Source organism: Marmota monax, unplaced genomic scaffold (genome assembly GCF_021218885.2).
Source record: "Marmota monax isolate L192 unplaced genomic scaffold, Marmota_monax_Labrador192_F-V1.1 WCK01_AAM20220418_F8-fsc00106, whole genome shotgun sequence".
NCBI lineage: Eukaryota > Metazoa > Chordata > Mammalia > Rodentia > Sciuridae > Marmota > Marmota monax.
In genome coordinates, this window is record NW_026695218.1 from 7,050,365 (window position 1) to 7,073,752 (window position 23,388).

The 23,388-nt window shown below is 37.7% G+C and overlaps 1 protein-coding gene across 6 annotated transcripts in view; it reads right to left on the reverse strand.

Moving 5' to 3' along the window:
• Alms1 (ALMS1 centrosome and basal body associated protein) overlaps positions 1-23,388 on the reverse strand; it is a 218,155-nt gene that overhangs the window by 158,466 nt on the left and 36,301 nt on the right. The gene's annotated exons all lie outside the window — the stretch shown is intronic.

Here is a 23,388-nt window from a genome sequence, read left to right on the forward strand (position 1 = left end):
ACAGTGATTTTAAAGGAAAACATGCCACATCATTAAGTGAGTTAATATACATATTAACATTTAGATTAAAATGTCCATCCATGAGTATTTTATGACATTCTCCTAAATAAGTGGAAAAAGTAAAGCTGTTCTTTCTGTGTTTCTTACGTTATTAACTACACTTTCTAATACTAATCATTTCTTAAAGTCCTAAAGAATCGTTGGTGTTTCTGCTATGTTTTAAGTCAGTTCTGTTTCTGCTGTGTTTTAAGATAGTTCATTAAATCAATGGATTTGGCTCTAAATAAGAAAATTTTAGAATTTAATTACAACAAAACTGAAAAATTTTTCCAAACATAAAGGTACAGTACTCTCTACATGTGATCACTTTACTAGTTTCTAGTATTATGGTATCATCCATGAATAGTGATGCATTTGTATCTTTTTAAATACTTATTCTTGCATTAGCAGCTTGATTCAGAATTATGATCTTTAAACTATGGTAAAAGACTAGTATTCCTACTTTCAATTCATCACACTAATAATTTATTAAAATTAATAAGCAATAATGAACTATTTTTAATTAGTAAAAGTAACTAGAAAATGTAATTTAAAACTATATAAACCCTAAATATAAAATAAATTCAGGCTTAAATATTTGATTTCTAGTTCTTAAAAACAAACCCATAAAATTGCTGTCAAACTGCTATAAAAGTTTCCAACAAACACTTCCTCTCAATTTCTATACTTATTCTTTTTGACTAGGTCGGGTGGAGTTGGGGGAGTGGTGTTGGGACACAACTAGGAATTGAACCCAGAGGAGCTTAACCACTGAGCCATATCCTAGCCCTTTTTTAATCTTATTTAGAGCCAGAGTCTCTCTGAGTTGCTTAGTGCCTTGCTAAGTTGCTCAGGTTAGCTTTGAACTCAGGATTCTCCCAAACTGCTGGGATTACATGCATGCGCCTCTGTGCCCAGCTGTACTTACCTCTTTTTATTTTCAGTTGTAGATGGACACAATATCTATATTTTATTTAATTATTTTTATGCGGTGCTGAGGATCAAACCGAGGACTTCACATGTGCTAGGATGTGCTACCACTGGGATACACAACCCCAGATCCTATACTTACCTCTTGACAGAACAGTAACAAGCAATTCATGAACTGGCACCACATTAATTAGTATCATTGGATTAAAGTTGAATTAAATACTGAAAGTAACCAATTTTAAAGGTGTTTTCCTCTCATGTTTGATATTAGTTAATAAGTACATTTTTCCAATCCTGCTATGAAAAGTATTCTTTCATTGTCATTTTTAAATAATTTAGAAATAAGTAGTAACTTTTATCAAACTACACTGTAGCAGCTTTCTTTTCTTTATTTCAACTTAAGTATGGCAATAAATTGCTTTATATTAAAACATCTTTGTATTGATTTATAAATTATATTTACTAACATTATTATTTTCATAGATAGTCATAAATAAGATTAATTAGCATTTTAGAATGTTTTGCTTTACTTTCTAACTTTTCTATAGTTTTTAATACAAGAAAATTTAATATTCCTTAAAATTGTAAATATTTTCACTAGTAAATTTATTAGGTCAAAGAGCCTTAGCTAATACTATTTCTCAATTCCTTCTTTAACTATACTAGTCCAGCTTTTTAAAATATAAATCTACTCATTTTTCTTTTTCTTAATTGTAATTGCTAGGAATACATTTATTTTCCCATATTTCTTGAATTTAATTTTATTATACTTTCTAATTTATTTGTTTTTCCCTTTACCATGCTTCCTCTACTTGCAGTTTTTCATTATTTATCTAAAATATTTGGATTCAATTTTACTTTAAAAACATGGATGGCATTGGTTTTTATTATTTTGAAAATAGTCCATTAGTGGACTCTGTCTTCTTCCTTAACCCACTCAAATGCTTTTAAGAGAATATTGACATATTTTTACTTCTAGATAACATAAAATCCATAAGAACAAAATATATTATAATTTAGAAAGATTTTCACATTTTCCAACAAGACTCTAAAAAATCTTGGAGGAGATATTTTCAGTATTTAAATGCATTAGTAAAATGCTTATTTAGTAAAGATTTTAAAAGAAACTCAACTACCCACACATAGTATAAGTTATATAAATATATATAAAGAAAAAAGATTGGAAAGAAATATTTTAAAATATTAATAATACTCATCCATGGCTGTGGAACTACAGAATAGTAGACCCTTGACATCCCAAATTATCTCAACCACTTCTATGATAAATTAGTCAAATATACAACATGAAATTGATGCTAAAAATACACTTTTTACCTTTCTAATACTTGAAAATTAAATCTGAGAATAATTAATTGTAGGGTTTTTCTTCCTCTACTTTGAGAATACTCCATTCAATAGGGGATAGTGGGCCAATGGAAGGTTTTAAAGCAAGGGGATTCCAGTTATTTTGACTCTCACTATAACAAAATCTCTAGGCCCAAATCATCTCTCAATCTCTTTGACAATGACTGGGTCTCTTAGTTCACTCTTCTCATATCCATTAGTCCTCCTACCCCAACCTCTGACCTCCACAAATCACTTATTTTATTTTTATTTATTTAGTTTATTTTTTTATTTTTGGAACCAGGTATTGAACCCAGGGGCACTTAACTACTGAGCCCCATTCCCATTCCTTTTCATTTTTTTTTTGAGACTGACTCACTAAGTTACTTATAACCTAAGTTGCTAAGACTGGCCTTGACCTTCCAGTCCTCCTGTTTCAGCCCCCTGAGTCTCTGGGATTATAGATATATGAGACACAAAAACTGACTTACTCTAACTCTTCAACATCAGTAATTCTTTAACCTCATCAAGACAAGTATTCTACCATATTTATGCTTTTCGTTATTTCTCTTATATATTTGACACATAATAATATTACATTTTATGGAATACAATATGACCCAGCATGTGTATATAATGTGTAATGATTGGATGATATGAATGGACACATCTATCACCTCCGACATGTATCTGTTTCTGTTTGTTGGGAACATTCAAACCCGTCTCCTCTAGTTATTTTGAAATATTCGCTTAACTGTTGTCAACCATAGTTATCCTACTGTGATATAAAACATTAGAAATTATTCCTCCTGCTATTCAATTGCACCCTTATACCAAATAATGATCCTCTCTCCATCTCCCTCTCCACTACACCATTCATAGGCACTGGTAAGCACTATACTATTCTTTACTCCTTCCACTTATAAATGAGAACTTCTAATTCTTTATTAATTTATGATTCTTTAATCTCACACAGATAACTATCCTATCACATTTACATTTGTCATCATGTCTTTCTTATCTGTATTTCCTTCTTTACCACTGAGAATTGATGGACATTTTTAGAATCACCACTTTACAGACGCTCTTTATCTTCTTGCCTTCTCCATTGCCTTATTTGCCAGATAAAAGCTAGCAATGGCTGAAGCTTCTCATTGCCTCAATCCAAATGGCAGCACATTGCTAGAGAAACCCCCCCCATTAGACAGACTGTTTTTTCTTTAAATTGATGACATTAAACCTCAAGGGTACTCGGTATCACCTGGAACTCCTAATACATTTTCTTGGTGAGTTAACTCTTTCAAGTGACTACTACAGAACTCTCCTTCCTTGGTTTGAACTCGTGACTTCATCTCCTACTCCATTATTCAAAGAACAGGAACTCCCAGGTCTTCTTACCACCATATATACAACCCCATTGCCTACTAAGATTTCTATCTTATGATGTTAAAAAAAAAATAAAAAAAGACTATCAAAGTCCTTCCCATTTCATCACATTGTTAACAAAAGACGTACTTTTTATTAAATTTATTTTTATTTATTTATATTTTATGTGGCGCTGAGGATTAAACCCAGTGCCTCACATGTGCAAGGCAAGCACTCTACCGCTAAGTCACAACCCCAGCCCCATCATCATTTTTTCAATGATTTCCTTTCCATACTTTGAAAAATTTCTTTCCTACTTTCCTTCCTCCATTTTTCTCTCATTACTGAACCATTCCTCTCACCATGCAAACATGTTCATACTAACTTCTCTTCATAAATTTTAAGTAACCTCTGTTCAACATTCCTTTCCTTTCTACATTATGTATTTTGTTATAATGTTTCTATCATATAAAGAATTTTGGTGTTATACCTTTATAATGTCAAAAGGCCCTCAAATCTCTAAATATATTTGATAGATATAAGGGTGACAAGTTTTTGGATAAAGTTTGAGAGAAAAGGAAAGGTTGAACATAGAAATTTGGGTTGTATATGTATATTTATCTTTTTTTTTTCCCTCTATATTATGTTGCCTGGGCTGGCTTCTACAAACTCCTGGACTCCAGCAATCTTCCTGCTTCAGTCCCCCAAGTAGTAAGGACTACAACCACGTGTCACTGCACATAGCCCAAATATATTTAAAGCCTCAATGTGGATGAGAACAAAAATATTCCAATATTTTAAGCACAAGTTAAAAACTCAAAAAGATAAATAATTCTGTTCTGGTATAGAGCAATCACACCTGTGACCAGCTATGCATTATATGTTCACTATATTCTATTTCAATTTTTTTTTAAACATCATACAAACAAAATTTTCTTCTTGCAAACCACATTTGAATCATACTCCTCAGCAACTTTCGAACTATAATTCTGGGATTTATGAGAGGAAGATAAAACAGCAAAGTATACTAAAAGAAAATAGCCAGGGAAGTAGAAAGAAAAATCAGAAAAACCCAAGAAAAGAAGTGATTTTAAGAAGTTATGCAATGATTAATATTGTCAAATGCTATTTATTACACCTAAGATGAAGATATTTTTGATGTTTACGGCCTGGAGAAGTATTACTGATATCAAGATGGGTACAGGCCAGGGACACTAAACATCCTGTGATACACAGGACAGCCCCCCACAATAAACAATTATTCAGCCCAAAAATGCTAGTAGTGACAAAGTCAAGAAACTCAGTTTTAGTAGAAAACATAGGCAAAAATCTTTGTGGACTAGGATGACACAAAGATTCCTCAGGATACAAGAAAGCATAAACCACAAAAGAAAAAACATCTATAAGCCAATTTCATAAAAACTTCCATTCCTTGAAGACATGGGAATGCAAAGACAAGCCAAGAGTTTCAGAGAAAATGATTACAAGATCCATATATGATAAAGGACTTGCATTTAGAATATATGAAGCATTTTACAAGCTCAACAAGAAGAAAAAACTATCCATAAAAGGAGGTGAGGGTTAAACCCTTCATTGAAGAAGAAAACATGGAAGGCAAATAAAATAAGCACATAAAAACATGCTCAGAGGGCTGGGGTTGTGGCTCAGTGGTAGAGCACATGCAAGGCCCTGGGTTCAATATTAACCTCAGCACTGCATAAAAATATATAAATAATAAAGATATTGTGTCCAACTACAACTAAAAAAAAAAATTTAAAAAAAAAAAAAACATGCTCAGTATCATTCGTCACTAGGTAGATACACATTAAAACCACAATGTGACACCATACATTTTAACATGGCTAAAACATTTTTTTTAAACTGACAATACCAAGATAGAGTAACCAGAACTATCATAAAATTCTGGGAATTAAAGATAGTTCAGCTACTTGTGAAACATTTTGACCTTTTCTTATAAAGTTAAATATACAATTACCATAATAGTGAGCAAATCCATTGCTAGGTATTTACTCAAAAGAAATGAAGCTGTATGTCTATTCAAAAATCTGTATGTGAACAGAATACTATTTAGCATCAAAAATTAAAGAGGACCAAATTATTGATACATGCCACATGGGTCAATCTCAGAAGCATGCACCAAGTGAAATAAGCCTGATACAAAAGTCTACACACTGTATAATTCAGAAGAGGCAAAAACTACAGGGGCAGAAATCCAATCAGCATGGGAACTGATAACTTAAAAAGGGACATAGAGGGCTGGGATTGTGGCTCAGCTGTAGAGGACTTGCCTAGCACAGGCGGGACCCGAGTCTGATCCTCAGCACTACATAAAAATAAAGGCATTGTGTTGTGTCCATTTTTGCACCTAAAAAATAAATATTTTTTTTAAAAGGGACACAGAGAGACTTCTGGGGGATGATAGCAATGTTATATATCTCAAAGGTAATTGGTATTTACATGACTATAGTATTTCTCAAAGCTCAATGAAAGACAATATGCCTCAAAGATTGAATTTTGCTATACTTAATTTATACATCAATAACCCTGACTTTTTAAAAAGAGAGTAAGGAAAAAGGAAATAGTAAAATAGAAATAGACCACAGAATTAGTAACAAAGAGGAGGTATGAGAAGGCTAAAATGGGGTAATGAGATAAAGAACACTGAAGGCTAGATCAAAGACCTAAGAATCTCAGGTACTAGAGAGTACCTTAGTCCACTTTTTCTGCTGTTAAGACAAAAAAAAAAATCACAGATTAAGTAATCTGTTCATTGTTGATTGACTGATTGATAGTACTGGGGATTGAAGCCCAGGAACTTTACCACTGAGCTACATCCCCAGCCTTTTTCATTTTTATGTTGAAACAGGGTTTCACTAAGGTGCTAAGGATGGCCTCAAAATGCCAATCCTCCAGCCTCAGCCTCCCAATTTGTTGGGATAATAGGTGTATGACCCCAGGCCTGTCAGAATGGGTAACTTATAAACAATAGATGTTATTTGATTCACAACTGTGGAGACTGAAAGTCCACGATCAAGGGGTTCCATCTAGTGAGAACCCTGTTAACATCATCATAACGCAATAGAAGGCATCACATAGTGGTAAAGAAATATACAAATACAAGAAAGAAAAGACTGAAGGGGTAAGCAACACAGTGGGCTAGAGGAAAGTTGTATTTCTTGCCACTCCATGACCCGGGTTTCAAATATCAGTTAATATTGCTTCCCTGAGAGATGGGTAAAAGAGGGATTTCGACATTATTGGAGGGAGGGAAGATGGCGGCGAGGGGAGTGCATTACCCCCGTGTGCTGCTTCACTGTGTGGGAGTATGACAAGTCAGGACGGCTAAAGGATATCTTGTTAGGAATTTCCAGCAATAGTGGGGTGCGCCGGAACCTGGAGGAAGGATTTCCATCGCATGAGGATCGGCTACGGGGACTCAAACGCGAGAGGTTTGTCGCACGGAGGGTAACACTGCTTATTCAGCAAATCGCCCCGCGGCTAGAGTCTGCAAGGCGCGCTGGGATAGAGACGCAGGGTTACAGCGCTGCAGTTTCTGCCAGACGCGCAAGCACCGCACTCAGGGCTGAATTCTGGGTTCGAGACGGGGGAAGGAAGCGGTCCATCTCGGTTCTCCACACCGGTCAGACCACAGAGGAGGCCAGCAGCCACCATGTTGGTAAACTGACGTCACCACACCTGTTTTTGACTGACCGCAGCTCATTCAGCCATAGAACAGGTAATTTCAGGCTGCAATTCGCCTGCGGCTTGCAGACAGATTGCTAGGGTTCAGCGCCTGGGGGCTTCTTAAAATCTGATCTTATCGGAGTGAACACGGAGCGCGGGGCGGCCGAGTTCCGGCTCCCGGAACCGTCCCGGAACCGCCCTGGCTCCGGGCTGCGGAGCCTGCGGAGGCTGCTTCTTGCACCCTGCTAATATCAGAGCAAACACGAAGCACCAAGAAGCCGAATTCCAGCTCCCGGAACTGAGCCCGCGGGGACTGCTTCTTGGAGCTTACACTTATAGGAGCTTACACCGAGCACAGAGCGGCCGAGTTCCGGCTCCCGGAACCGTCCCGGAACCGCCCTGGCTCAGGGCTGCGGAGCCCGCGGAGGCTGCTTCTTGGACCCTGCTACTATCAGAGCATACACCAAGCACTAAGCGGCCGAATTCCGGCTCCCGGAACTGAGCCCGCGGGGGCTGCTTCTTGGAGCTTACACTTATAGGAGCTTACACCGAGCACGGAGCGGCCGAGTTCCGGCTCCCGGAACTTCCCTGGACCGGGGCTAGGAGCCCGCGGAAACTGTGTCTCGGTCCGGGTCCTGCTGAGGGCAGGTCAGGACTCACCCATTGCTTGGGTTGCCCGGCAAGGGGAACGAAATGCTGCCATTCGCATAGGATACCAACATGGCAGAGATCTGATGTCAGCAGAAAGCGGTGGAGGAGAGAACTTCATCAATACCAGCGGTGACATAAGCAGTTGGTCTCCTGGTAAGGGGGGTGAGGCTCAGTCACCCGAGTCTCCTCAATTTGTCCTCGAGCCAGAGGGAAGGAGCCGGGCCGCCGCCAGCCCCCGGAGCAGGCCCAGCGGCTCGCCAGCGTGGTGACCGCGTGACCCCAATTGGAGAGGGGGCGGAGCGGAGCCGCCACCCACACCCGCCAGGTGGGCAGACCCACGACCCAGTAGTACATGGGCGTGGTAGGAGGGGCAGGGCAGAGCCGCCCTTCGCGCTTGCAAGGTAAACAGACCTGTGACAGCCTGGCGGGTCAGGCCCAGTGGCCTGCCAGTGTGGTACACACGTCACCCCAACTCGAGTAGGGGCAGAGCAGATCCTTATCCCACGCCCGGATCAGGCCCTGCCGGTGTGGTGGTCACGTGACCCCAATTGGAGTGGGGGTGGAGCGGAACCGCCACCCGTGCCCGCAGGGTGAGCAGACCAGTGATCAACCTGCAGATCAGGCCCAGGGGTCCGCAGGCGTGGTAGGAGGGGCAGGGCAGATCCGCCGCCCGCGCCTTCAAGGTAGGCAGACCTACAACAGACCGGCGGATCAGGCCCAGGAGCCTGCCGGCGGGGTACAAACACCACCCTAATTGGAGTAGTGACAGAGCAGAGTCGCCTCCCTTGCCAGGAACAGACCCAGCATCCTGCAGGCGGGGTAGTCACGATACCCCAATTGGAGTAGGGGCAAAGCAGAGCCTCCACCCGTGCCCGAAAGGTGGGCAGATCTGCGACGGACCAGCGGGACAGGCCCAGTGGCCTGCTGGTACGACAGACACGTCACCCCAATTGGAGTAGGGGCAGAACAGAGCCGCCACCAGCTCCCAGAACAGGCCCAGTGACCTGCCGGCGTGGTAGCCACGACACCCCAATTGGAATAAGGAGAGAGCAGAGCCGCCGCCCGCACCTGCAGGAAAGATACGCAAGCAGTATGAAAAGACAAGGAAAGAAAGGACCACAAGCAATGCAGGTCAACGCAACTTTAGAAGAGGTAACAGCTGCAGCAGATGGAATGTCAGATAAAGAATTCAGGATATACATGCTTCAGATGATCTGGAGTATCAAGGAAGACATTAAACAGCAAAATCAGACAATGAAAGATCACTTCGACAACGAATTACGCAAACAAATCCAGGAAGCAAAGGATCAACTATACAGGGAGATAGAGGTTATAAAAAACAAGCAATGAGAAATCCTAGAAATGCAGGAAGCAATAAACCAACTTAAAAACTCAATGGAGAATACTACCAACAGAGTAGAACACTTAGAAGATAGAACATCAGACAATGAAGACAAAGTATTTCAACTGGAAAAGAACATAGACAGCTCAGCAAGACTGTTAAGAAACCATGAGCAGAACATCCAAGAAATATGGGATAACATTAAGAGACCAAACTTAAGAGTCATTGGGATACAGGAAGGTACAGAGCTCCAAACCAAAGGAATGAGCAGTCTATTCAATGAAATAATACAAGAAAACTTCCCAGACTTGAAGAATGAGACAGAATCCCAAATCCTAGAAGCCTACAGGACGCCGAATGTGCAAAATCATAAGAGATCCACACCTAGACACATTATAATGAAGATGCCCAACATACAGAATAAGGAGAGAATTTTAAAAGCTACAAGAGAAAGGAAGCAGATTACATTTAGGGGCAAGCCAATCAGGATAACAGCTGATCTTTCAACACAGACTCTGAAAGCTAGAAGATCCTGGAATAACATATTTCAAACACTGAAAGATAATGGGTTCCAACCAAGAATTGTGTATCCAGCGAAATTAAGCTTCAGGATGGAGAATGAAATTAAAACCTTCCACGATAAACAAAAGTTTAAAGAATTCGCAGCTAGAAAACCATCTCTTCAAAACATCCTAGCCAAAGTATTACAGGAAGAGGAAATGGAAAATAACAATGAAAACCAACAGTGGGAGGTAGGACAGTAAAGGGGGGGGGGGAAAACAATCAAAGAGGAAAACAAACAATGTTTAGTAACAGAAATAAACAAATATGGCTGGAAGAACAACCCATATCTCAATAATAACCCTAAATGTTAATGGCTTAAACTCACCAATTAAGAGACACAGGCTAGTAGAATGGATCACAAAACAAGACCCAACAATATGCTGCCTACAGGAGACGCATTTGATAGGAAAAGACATACATAGGCTGAAGGTGAAAGGTTGGGAAAAATCATATCACTCATATGGACTTCGGAAACAAGCAGGCGTGTCCATACTCATATCAAATAAAATAGATTTCAAGCCAAAGTTAATCAAAAGAGATAAAGAGGGACACTACATACTGCTTAAGGGAACCATACACCAACAAGACATAACAATCATAAATATTTATGCCCCAAACAATGGTGCAGCTATGTTCGTCAAACAAACTCTTCTCAAGTTCAAGAGTCTAATAGACCACCACACCATAATCATGGGAGACTTCAACACACCTCTCTCGCCACTGGACAGATCTTCCAAACAAAAGTTGAATAAGGAAACTATAGAACTCAATAACACTATTAATAACCTAGACCTAATTGACATATATAGAGTATACCACCCAACATCAAGCAGTTACACTTTTTTCTCAGCAGCACATGGATCCTTCTCAAAAATAGATCATATATTATGTCACAGGGCAACTCTTAGACAATATAAAGGAGTAGAGATATTACCATGCATCTTATCTGATCATAATGGAATGAAACTGAAAATCAACGATAAAAGAAGGAAGGAAAAAGCATACATCAATTGGAGAATGAACAATAGGTTACTGAATGATCAATGGGTTATAGAAGACATCAAGGAGGAAATTAAAAAATTCTTAGAGATAAATGAAAACACAGACACAACATATCGGAATCTATGGGACACATTGAAAGCAGTTCTAAGAGGAAAATTCATTGCTTGGAGTTCATTCCTTAAAAAAAGAAAAAACCAACAAATAAATGATCTCATACTTCATCTCAAAATCCTTGAAAAAGAAGAGCAAAACAACAGCAAAAGAAGTAGAAGGCAAGAAATAATTAAAATCAGAGCTGAAATTAATGAAATCGAAACAAAAGAAACAATTGAAAAAATTGACAAAACTAAAAGTTGGTTCTTTGAAAAAATAAACAAAATCGACAGACCCTTAGCGATGCTAGTGAAGAGAAGAAGAGAGAGAACTCAAATTACTAGCATACGGGATGAAAAAGGCAATATCACAACAGACACTTCAGAAATACAGAAGATAATCAAAAACTATTTTGAATCCTTATACTCCAATAAATTAGAAGATAGTGAAGGCATAGATAAATTTCTTAAGTCATATGATCTGCCCAGATTGAGTCAGGAGGATATAGAAAACCTAAACAGACCAATATCAATTGAGGAGATAGAAGAAACCATCAAAAGACTACCAACTAAGAAAAGCCCAGGTCCCGATGGGTATACAGCAGAATTTTACAAAACCTTTAAAGAAGAACTAATACCAATACTTTTCAAGCTACTTCAGGAAATAGAAAAGGAGGGAGAACTTCCAAATTCATTCTATGAGGCCAACATCACCCTGATACCTAAACCAGACAAAGACACTTCAAAGAAAGAAAACTACAGACCAATATCTCTAATGAACCTAGATGCAAAAATCCTCAATAAAATTCTGGCGAATCGGATACAAAAACATATCAAAAAAATTGTACACCATGATCAAGTAGGATTCATCCCTGGGATGCAAGGCTGGTTCAATATACGGAAATCAATAAATGTTATTCACCACATCAATAGACTTAAAAATAAGAACCATATGATCATCTCGATAGATGCGGAAAAAGCATTTGACAAAGTACAGCATCCCTTTATGTTCAAAACTCTAGAAAAACTAGGGATAACAGGAACATACCTCAATATTGTAAAAGCAATCTATGCTAAGCCTCAGGCTAGCATTATTCTGAATGGAGAAAAACTGAAGGCATTCCCTCTAAAATCTGGAACAAGACAGGGATGCCCTCTCTCTCCACTTCTCTTCAACATAGTTCTCGAAACACTGGCCAGAGCAATTAGACAGACGAAAGAAATTAAAGGCATAAAAATAGGAAAAGAAGAAATTAAATTATCACTATTTGCAGATGATATGATTCTATATCTAGCAGACCCAAAAGGCTCTACAAAGAAACTATTAGAGCTAATAAATGAATTCAGCAAAGTGGCAGGATTTAAAATCAACACGCATAAATCAAAGGCATTCCTGTATATCAGCGACAAATCCTCTGAAATGGAAATGAGGACAACCACTCCATTCAAAATATCTTCAAAAAAAATAAAATACTTGGGAATCAACCTAACAAAAGAGGTGAAAGACTTATACAATGAAAACTACAGAACCCTAAAGAGAGAAATAGAAGAAGATCTTAGAAGATGGAAAAATATACCCTGTTCATGGATAGGCAGAACTAACATCATCAAAATGGCGATATTACCAAAAGTTCTCTATAGGTTTAATGCAATGCCAATCAAAATCCCAATGGCATTTCTTGTAGAAATAGAGAAAGCAATCATGAAATTCATATGGAAAAATAAAAGACCCAGAATAGCAAAAACAATGCTAAGCAAGAAGTGTGAATCAGGCGGTATAGCGATACCAGACTTCAAACTATACTACAGAGCAATAGTAACAAAAACAGCATGGTACTGGTACCAAAACAGGCGTGTGGACCAATGGTACAGAATAGAGGACACAGAAACCAATCCACAAAACTACAACTATCTTATATTTGATAAAGGGGCTAAAAGCATGCAATGGAGGAAGGATAGCATCTTCAACAAATGGTGCTGGGAAAACTGGAAATCCATATGCAACAAAATGAAACTGAATCCCTTTCTCTCGCCATGCACAAAAGTGAATTCAAAATGGATCAAGGAACTTGATATCAAATCAGAGACGCGCCGTCTGATAGAAGAAAAAGTTGGCTACGATCTACAGTCGGTGGGGTCGGGCTCCAAATTCCTCAATAGGACACCCATAGCACAAAAGTTAATAACTAGAATCAACAAATGGGACTTACTCAAACTAAGAAGTTTTTTCTCAGCAAAAGAAACAATAAGAGAGGTAAATAGGGAGCCTACATCCTGGGAACAAATCTTTACTCCTCACACTTCAGATAGAGCCCTAATATCCAGAGTATACAAAGAACTCAAAAAATTAGACAATAAGAGAACAAACAACCCAATCAACAAATGGGCCAAGGACCTGAACAGACACTTCTCAGAGGAGGACATACAGTCAATCAACAAGTACATGAAAAAATGCTCAACATCTCTAGCTGTCAGAGAAATGCAAATCAAAACCACCCTAAGATACCATCTCACTCCAGTAAGATTGGCAGCCATTATGAAGTCAAACAACAACAAGTGCTGGCGAGGATGTGGGGAAAAGGGTACACTTGTACATTGCTGGTGGGACTGCAGATTGGTGCAGCCAATTTGGAAAGCAGTATGGAGATTTCTTGGAAAGCTGGGAATGGAGCCACCATTTGACCCAGCTATTCCCCTTCTTGGTCTATTCCCTAAAGACCTAAAAAGAGCATGCTACAGGGACACTGCTACATCGATGTTCATAGCAGCACAGTTCACAATAGCAAGACTGTGGAACCAACCTAGATGCCCTTCAATAGACGAATGGATAAAAAAAATGTGGCATTTATACACAATGGAGTATTACTCTGCATTAAAAAATGACAAAATCATAGAATTTACAGGGAAATGGATGGCATTAGAGCAGATTATGCTAAGTGAAGCTAGCCAATCCCTAAAAAACAAATGCCAAATGTCTTCTTTGATATAAGGAAAGTAACTAAGAACAGAGTAGGGACGAAGAACAGGAGAAGAAGATTAACATTTAACAGGGATGAGAGGTGGGAGGGAAAGGGAGAGAGAAGGGAAATTGCACGGTAATGGAAGGAGACCCTCAGGGTTATACAGTGGAGGGGGTAGAGAGAGAGGAGGGGAGGGGAGGGGAGAGGTGGGGAGGGGGGAGGGTGGATGATGGGAAAGGCAGCGGAGCACAACAGACACTAGTATGGCAATTTGTAAATCAATGGATGTGTAACTGATGTGAATCTGCAATCTGTGTATGGGGTGAAGGTGGGAGTTCATAACCCACTAGAATCAAAGTGTGGAATATGATATGTCAAGAAATTTGTAATGTTTTGAACAACCCACAATAAAAAATTAAAATAAAAAAAAAAAAAGAGGGATTTCACTAAATCTCAATACCAGACAGTCAGAGAGCCTTACAGACAGAACCTTTTGTATATTAAACAGAGAAATAGGCAACATTAGAGCCAAGATGATAGCATTTGTGGCAGCAATACTGCTCCTTGCTGCCACAGCTCAGAGGGAGAGAAAAAGCTGAAAACTACAATGGACGATTGTAGTGCACAAAAACCTGGGATTTCAAGGGCAGCCTGTCTTAGGCTAAACCAGAGGCTATAATGTTTAGTACACAATTCCATGTAGGATGTCTCATGCATCCCAACAGTCCACGAAGCACTAAGGCAGGAGCCGTGGTGACACAAACTCTGCAGGGAGGCTACAAAAACCAGGATTTCTAAGCTCCGTCCAAACATGGTCCTGGCAGGCACCTGCCCTGAGACATACTGTGCCTAACAGAAAAAAGTAAAACAGGCACAGAGAGTACTGTACCCAGAACAACACAAGAGAGAGGAAAAGGAGAGCTGGCTCCCTTAATCCCTTGAGTCTACAGGCTCACAGAATCACCTGAAGGGGTTGAGGTTCTGATTACATTTGGGGACTAAGACCGGAAGCCTGGAAAAGAAGGGTCCAGGGGCAATCAAGCAGGCAAATGAGAGGCTCTCACACCCCACGAGTGAAACCCTGGGGAGACTACTGAGGTACAGTCTCCCACTGTAGGTTGGCAACTGATGAGCCCTAGAGGTGCACTGACCTATCTATCAGAGCAGTCACCACCCTGCAAAGCCCCTGAGACCTGACTAAACCTAAGTCCTACCTTTAGGAATTCCACCTATGAGAACTCCTCTCAGAGAACTCTGTAGCAGCCCCACCCTGGGAGTGCATCAAACTGATCAGTGTAGACAAAACTCCAACTGGCAGTACTTCCCATCCCACCCTATCTCATACTGCCAAGAAGGAAAGCTGAGAATTTTTCAACTCCAGCTGCAACTCTGTGAGCAACACAAAAAAAGGAAGGATTTAACAATCCAAAGCCCCTATTTTATGCTTAGTACATACCTCCAGAAAAAAACAGAAAGAAAGACAGTTGGGCACAGACAGTGAACATATATTCCCACTGACAATTTTGACCAGCTCAGTGGAAATTATTTCATAATTTTCATCAAGGATCTCTTTTTAGCCCAGAGCAGTGTTGCACACCTATAATCCTAGCAGTTAGGGAAGTTAAGGCAGGAAGACCACTAATTCAATGTCAAGCTCAGTAAAAGGAAGGCATGAAGCAATTCAGTGAGACTTTGTTTCTAAATAAAATACAAAACAGGGCTGGGGATGTCGCTTAGTGGTGGAGTGCCCCTGAATTCCATCTCTGGTTCCCCCTTACCACCAAAAAAAAAAAATCTCTTTTTATTTATTTTCTTTCTTTCTTTCTCTCTCTCTCTCTCTCTCTCTCTCTCTCTCTCTCTCTCTCTCTCTCGCCGTGTGTGTGTGTGTGTGTGTGTGTGTGTATGAACTGAATGATTCATGAACATTTATGCATATACATGTTTCCTTTTTCTCATCTGTAGCTTTTTTTAATGTAGTTATTTTTCCTTGCCTTGTCTTTTGAGGATAAGGGGTTTTTATTAGTACACTTTGGTTTAGTTTTATATGTTTTTCATTTGTCAGTTTCTCTTGTTTCTTTTCTTCTTTCACTTCTTTATTTTTTACTAACAGCCAAATTCTATTGCTCTCTTGCATTCTCCCTTTAATTTTTTACTTCTATTTTTTCTTCTTCTCCCTCATAACTATCATATCCTAAATCTCTTCTGCATTCTCTCTGTTCACCTTTTGAAATTGTAAACTCTTTTCTACCCACCTGGATCATTTTCTTTCCTCTTAATTAACTCTGTTTTTTTTTTTTTTTTTTTTTTTTTTTTACTTTTTTGTTTTGGTAGTTTTAATGGACAGCATGCCTTTATTTTATTTGCTTATTTTTCTGTATGTGGTGCTAAGGATCGAACCCAGTGCCTCACACGTGGTAGGCAAGTGCTCTGCCACTGAGCCAGAGCTACAGTCCATTAACTCTACTGTTAACATCTTGTAGCACTAATTGGCTTATATATCACCTGTCCCCACCATTAATGCTGCTGTGATGATTACTGCATGGATGCCATAGGTGACTCCTATTGTTTGATTTAATGCCAATATAATACATGATTACTTACTGCTTTTACTGATGGTAATTGCTGATCCAACCATTTCTGTTTATTGTATCAATTAGATGTCATAGTAGGAATAAGTATTTAGTTCAATGCTATAAATTGTTTGCTTTGATTGTTGCAATTATTTTTCTCCTCCTAATTTGTGAGGTACTGTAACCTGCACGGACACTACAAGTTGATAGGGTAGAAATTCTGCTACTTCAGAACCACACTGTTAGATGAGTAGGCACACAAACAATATGAAAAAGCAAGAGAACAAACCATCTCAAACAACCCAAAGGTCTCAACAAGAGACTCCATGACACCACAGTGGAGGAATATCAGAGAAGGAATTTAGAAAGTTCATAGTGCAACTGTTCTACAAGTAAATGATGATGTAAGGAGTGAAATCAGAGAGAAAATACACAAGTGAAAGAACACTTCAACAAGAAGATAGAGATTCTGAAAACGAATCAATCATAAATCCTCAAAATGAAGGACTCAATAACCCAAATTAAAAATTCAATGGAAAACATCACCAATAGACTAGACCACTGGGAACACAGATTTTCAGTCATCAAAGATAAAGCATATGATATTGAACATAGAGAAAACATATTAAGAGACAATGAATGGAATATTCAAGAAATATGGGGTAGCATTAAAAGGCCAAATTTAAGATATATAAGGACAGATGAAGGCTCTGAAATACAAAGTAAGAATGCACAATCTTTTCAATGAAATAATATCAGAAAAATTTCCCAGCCCTAAGAAGGAAATTGAACTTCAAATCCAGGAGGCATACAGCACTCCAAATATACAAAATTACAATAGATCCACCCCAAGGCACATTATTATGAAAATGCCAAACATACAAATAGCAATAGAATTTTTAAAAGCAGCCCAAGAAAAATGAAATGGTCACATTTATATGTTAAACCAATCCAGATCTCAACTGATTTCTAAACCCAACCCTAAAAGCTAGGAGATCTTAGAATAATACATACCAAGCTCTGAAAGAAAATGGATGCCAACCAAGAATACTGTACCTAGCAAAATTAAGCTTCAGAATTGAAAACGAAATAAAAACCTTCCACCATAAACAAAAGCTAAAAGAATTCACAACTAGAAAACCTGCACTACAAGACATACTCACTAAACTATTTCATGAATTAGAAATGAAAATTAAAAGTGAAAACCAGCAGAGGGAGGACAGTCTATCAAACGAGTGTCAAATTCAAGTTAAATTAGAAATAAATCAAAACTTCAGGGAATAAAAATCATCTCTAAATAATAATAATTTAAATGGAGTAAACTCATCCATCAAAAAGCATAGGCTGGCAGGTTACATTAAAAAAACAGGACCCAACAATATGCTCTCTCCAAGAGGCTCACCTCACAGGCAAAGACATGCACAGACTAAAAGTAAAAGTATGGGAAAAAACATACCACTCACAAGAATCTCATAAACAAGCAGGGGTTTCTGTTCTCCATATATCAGATAAAGTGAACTTCAAGCCAAAGTTAATCAGAAGAGACAAAAACAGTCACTTCAAACTGTGTTAGGGAATCATACAACAACAGGAAATAACAATTTTTAATATTTGTCCCCCAAATAATGGAGCATACATAATCAAAACCCCTCTCTTTTTTTTTTTCTATTCACTCACTTATTTTATTTATACAATTTCCAAGAATAGGCAAACATAAACTGTAGTGATATATTTCAGAAAGTGGTCACTTGGTGGGCATAATGAAGGGGAGACTGACCATAATGGGGCAGGAGGGGGTTTTCTGGAGTAATGTAAATGACAGCATTAAGAAAAAGAACAGGCATGCCACAGACTGGGAAAACTTTTTCATAAAACATATGTCTGGCAAAGGACTCATATACAGAATATTTGTATTCTGTACATGGTTACACATATATAAAATTCTTGAAATTCAACAAACTGAATATTTAAGATCTGTGCATGGTATTGTATATAAATTATACCTCAATTAAAACACACGTGCACACACACAGAGAGAACCTACCAAATGCCAAATTTCTGTAAGCGCATACGGACAGGTAGTGATGAACAAGATTTGCTCTTGTAAATTTAGAATATCCAATAAATGAACTTTTCTAGGCTCTCAAAGGTGTTAGACCACAATGTGTTCTCTTTGTCATTAACATAATCAACTATCTTTATTTTCTTTTTTTTTTTTTTAATTATCAAAACCCCTCTCAATGCCAAGAATTAAAAAGACCACAATGCAATAATACTGGGTGACTTTAACATACCTCTCTCATTACTGGATAGAACATCCACACAAAAACTAAACAAAGGGGCTGGGGTTGTGGCTCAGCGGTAGAGCACTCACCTAGCACATACAAGGCCCTGGGTTCTATCCTCAGCACCACATAAAAAATAAATAAATAAATAAATAAAGGTACTATGTCCAACTACAACTAAAAAATAAATATTTTTTTTAAAAACTAAACAAAGAAGCTACAGAACTAAAAAGTACAATTAATAATTTAGACCTAACCAACATATATAGAATATTTAATCCATCAATGACTGAATATACTTTCTTCTCAGTAGCACATGGAACATTTTCTAAAATAGGCCACAAAGAAACTCTTAGGAAATACAAAAAATATATAGAGACAATACCCTACATTCTATCAGATCAAAATGGAATGAAATGAGAAATTCATAAGATAAAAAATAGAAATTAAACCTGGAGACTAAATAATTCACTATTGAATGATCAATGGATAACAGAAGAAACTAGGGATAAAATAAAAAATACATTAACACAAAGGTAAATGAGAATAGTGATACAACATATCAAAATCTCTAGGACACAATGAACACAGTGCTAAAATGAAGGGACACAACTTTGAGCATTCACTAAAAAATAAAAAGATACTAAATAAACAATCTAATGTTACATCGCCAGGCCCTTGAATAAAAAGAACAAACTAACACCTAAATCAATAGAAGACAGGAAATGATTAAAATCAGAGCCAAAGTCAATGAAGTTCTAATCTAAAAAACATTTCAAAAAATCGACAAAAAAAAAGTTCATTTTTATGTACCTTACCAAGGCTAACCAAATGAAAGAAAAAACACAAATTGTTAAAAATCCGTGATAAAAAAGGGAATATCTCCACAACACTACTATCTATTCTGAAACTAATTATTGAAAACTTGTACTAAAGGCAGAAGATCTTAAAACATTGACAAATTCCTAAACATATATGCCCTACCCAAATTGAACTAGGAGGAACAGAAAATTTAAACAGATCAATTTGATGTAAGAAATATAAAGAAGCCATCAAAAGACTACCAACAAAGAAGAGCTCAAAACCAGATGGATCTCAGCAGAGTTCTACCAAACCTTAAAAGAAAAATAAATACCAATCCTCCTCAAATATTTCCATGAAATAGAAAAGGAGGGAATCCTTCCAAACTCATTCTGTGAAGCCAGTATCACCTTGTTACCAAAACCAGACAAAGATACGCTAAGGAAAAAAAAACTTCAGACCAATATCCTTGATTAACATAACCATTCCTGTCTTGTTCCAGTTTTTAGAGGAAATGCTTTCAATTTTTCTCCATTTAGAATGCTGTTGGCCTGGGGCTTAGCATAGATAGTTTGTACAATGTTAAGACATGTTCCTATTATCCCCAGTTTTTCATGAAGGGGTGCTGTATTTTGTCAAATTATTTTTCTGCCTCTATTGAGATGATCATATGATTCTTATTTTTAAGTCTATTGATGTGATAAATTACAATTATTGATTTCCGTATGTTGAACCAACCTTGCATCCCTGGGATGAACCCCACTTTATTGTGGTACACTATCTTTTCAAAATGTTTTTGTATTCTATTTGCCAGAATTTTATTGATAATTTTTGTATCTATGTTCATCACAGATATTGCTCAGAAGTTTTCTTTCCTTAATATGTTTTTGTATGGTTTTGGAATCAGGATGATATAGGCCTCATAGAATGAGTTTGAAAGTGTTCCCTCTTTTTCTATTTCATGGAATAATTTTTATTAGTTGTTCAAAACATTACAAAGGTCTTGACATATCATCCATGGAATAATTTGAGGAGTATTGGTTTAAGTCTCTTTGAAGGTCTTGTAGAACTCAGCGGTGAATCCTTCTAGTCCTGAGCTTTTCTTGGTTGGTAGGCTTTTGATGACATCTTCTATTTCATTGCTTGAAATTGATCTGTTTAACTTGTATATATATCAGCCTAATTCAGTTTGAGTAAGTCATGTCTTTAGAAATTTGTCTTGTCTTCAAGATTTTCTACTTTCTTTTTAATTTCTTTTTAGTTGTTGATGAACCTTTATTTTATTTATATGTGGTGCTAAGAATTGAACCTAGTGCCGCACACATGCTAGCCTAGTGCTCTACTCCTGAGCCACAACCCCAGCCCCAAGATTTTCTATTTTAATTCAAGTACAAATTTTCAAAATAGTTTCTAATTATCTTCTGTACTTCTGTAGTGTCCATCGTGATAGTTCCTTTTTCATCATGGATTTTAGTCATTTGAGTTTTCTCTCTCCTTCTCTTCATTACCGTGGCTAAGAGTTTGTCAATTTTATTTATTTTTTTCAAAGAACCAACTTGTGTTTTCAATTGTTTCTTTTGTTCCAATTTCATTGATTTTCAGCTCTGATTTTAATTATTTCCTGTCTTCTACTTTTCATGTTGATTTGTTCTTCTTTTTCTATGGCTTTGAGATATAAAATTAGGTTATTTATTTGTTGACTTTTTCTTCATTTAAGGAATGAACTCCATACATGTGGTTTCCAGCTTATTTCTTTCACTTGTTTACTGTAATATCCAGTATGTTTTTATTTATCTAATTTTGTATTCAATTATGACCAGGGGTATTGAGTATATGACAAATGTATCCCTGGTGCTGCAGCAGACCTTACTTCTTTTCTTTTGGACAAGATAACACTGTGAGTCTTCCTTCTTCCCTCTAATTTGTTTTCTCCTTCCTTTAACCAGCCTTTTGCTGCCCTTTCTTTTCATCCTGCCCTACAACCATATGCACAGTCTTCTCTCTTTGTGACTGTTACAAAAGGTTACTCTTCAAGACTGAAATCAGGTATTTGACCAAATAGGGGGAGATTTTTCTTTTTATTTCAATACTGAAACCTCAGCAAAGTACTTTTCTTTTTGTTGTTTCCCCCACAGACCCATCAGTCTGGGAGAGCACTGGAAGTGAACATCATGTTGCCTAAGATGCCAGGTTCTTTGTATATTATATAAAATGTATGTAAGGCTCCCTCCATTTGGGCTGGGGTTTGCATTTTCCCCTTGGCTGTTAACCAAGGGGAGAGGTGATCAGGCAGGTGGTCCTCACCCTGCCTGGCATGTGCACAGACGCCAGCCACTCTAGTAGGCAGGGTGCTGTCAAGACCTTGAGGTGGGGTGGGGGTCGGGGGGATGCTTTGAAGGGAAGAAGTTTCACTTCTTTCTCAAGTGAAGTGTTTACACCTTACTGTAACATTTGAACTTTCATAAGCGATGTAATAATTTTGATAATAAAGCTCTTAACCGTAATTTTAGAAGTAAATTAAATTAAAAATTCAAAACAAACATAAAAGGCCTGAAATAGCCAAAGCAATCCTCAGCAAGAAAAGTGATAAAAGAGGCATTACAATACCAGAACTTATATTAACTACACAGGTGCAGTAACAAAAACACCATGATACTGACACAAAAACAGACATGAAGACCAATGAAACAGAAGTCGTAGAGATAAGACCACAGAAATACAGTTTTTCTTACTAGACAAAGGAGTCAAAAACATTCACTGGAAAAAAGTGTATGTTGCCTTTCCCCACTACCTGTTCCCGTTCCCTTCCATCCACTGATCTTTCTGCCATTTACCTAAAGTTATTTTTTTAAATTAATTTCTTGTGGATATACATGATGAGATTCACAGTGGTATATTCATATATGTACATAGAAAAGTTATGTCAGATTTATTCCTTTTCCTATCCCCTTCTTCTCCCTTCATTCTCCTTTGTCTAATCTACCAAATATTGATTCTTCACTCCTGGCCCCCTTATTGTGTGTTAGCTTCAACAAATGGTGCTGAGAAAACTGGAAATCTATATGTAGTAGAATATCTCACCCTGCACAAAACTCAACTTGGATAAAAAAAACCTATGAATAGATCAGAAATCCTGCACACACTGGAAGAAAATGTAGGCCAATACTCCAGCATATTGGCTCAGGAACTAACTTCCTTAACAAGACTCCTAAAGTGCAAGAGGTAAAATCAAATATAAATCAATGGGATGGCATCTAACTAAAAAGCTTATTCCCAGCAAAGAAAACAAACAAGAGCATGAAGAGAGAGCCTACAGAATGGGAGAAAAATCTTTGCCACCTGCACCTCAGATACAGCGCTAATTTCCAGGGTATATAAAGAACTCAAAAAGCTTAACACACACACACACACACAAAAAAAAAAATCACCCAATCAATAAATGGGCAAAGGAATTAAACAGACACTTCTCAAAAGAAGAAATACAAATGGTCAACAAATATATGAAAAAATGTTCAACATCTCTAGCAATTAGAGAAATACAAATTAAAACTACACTGAGATTTCATCTCACTCCAATCAGAATGGCAGTTATTAAGAATAAAAGCAACAATAAGTGTTTGCAAGAAAAAGGGTACATTCATACATTGCTGGTAGGACTGCAAATAGGTGCATCCACTCTGGAAAGTAATGTGGAGATTCCTTAAAAAAATTGGAATGGAACCACCATTTGACCCAGCT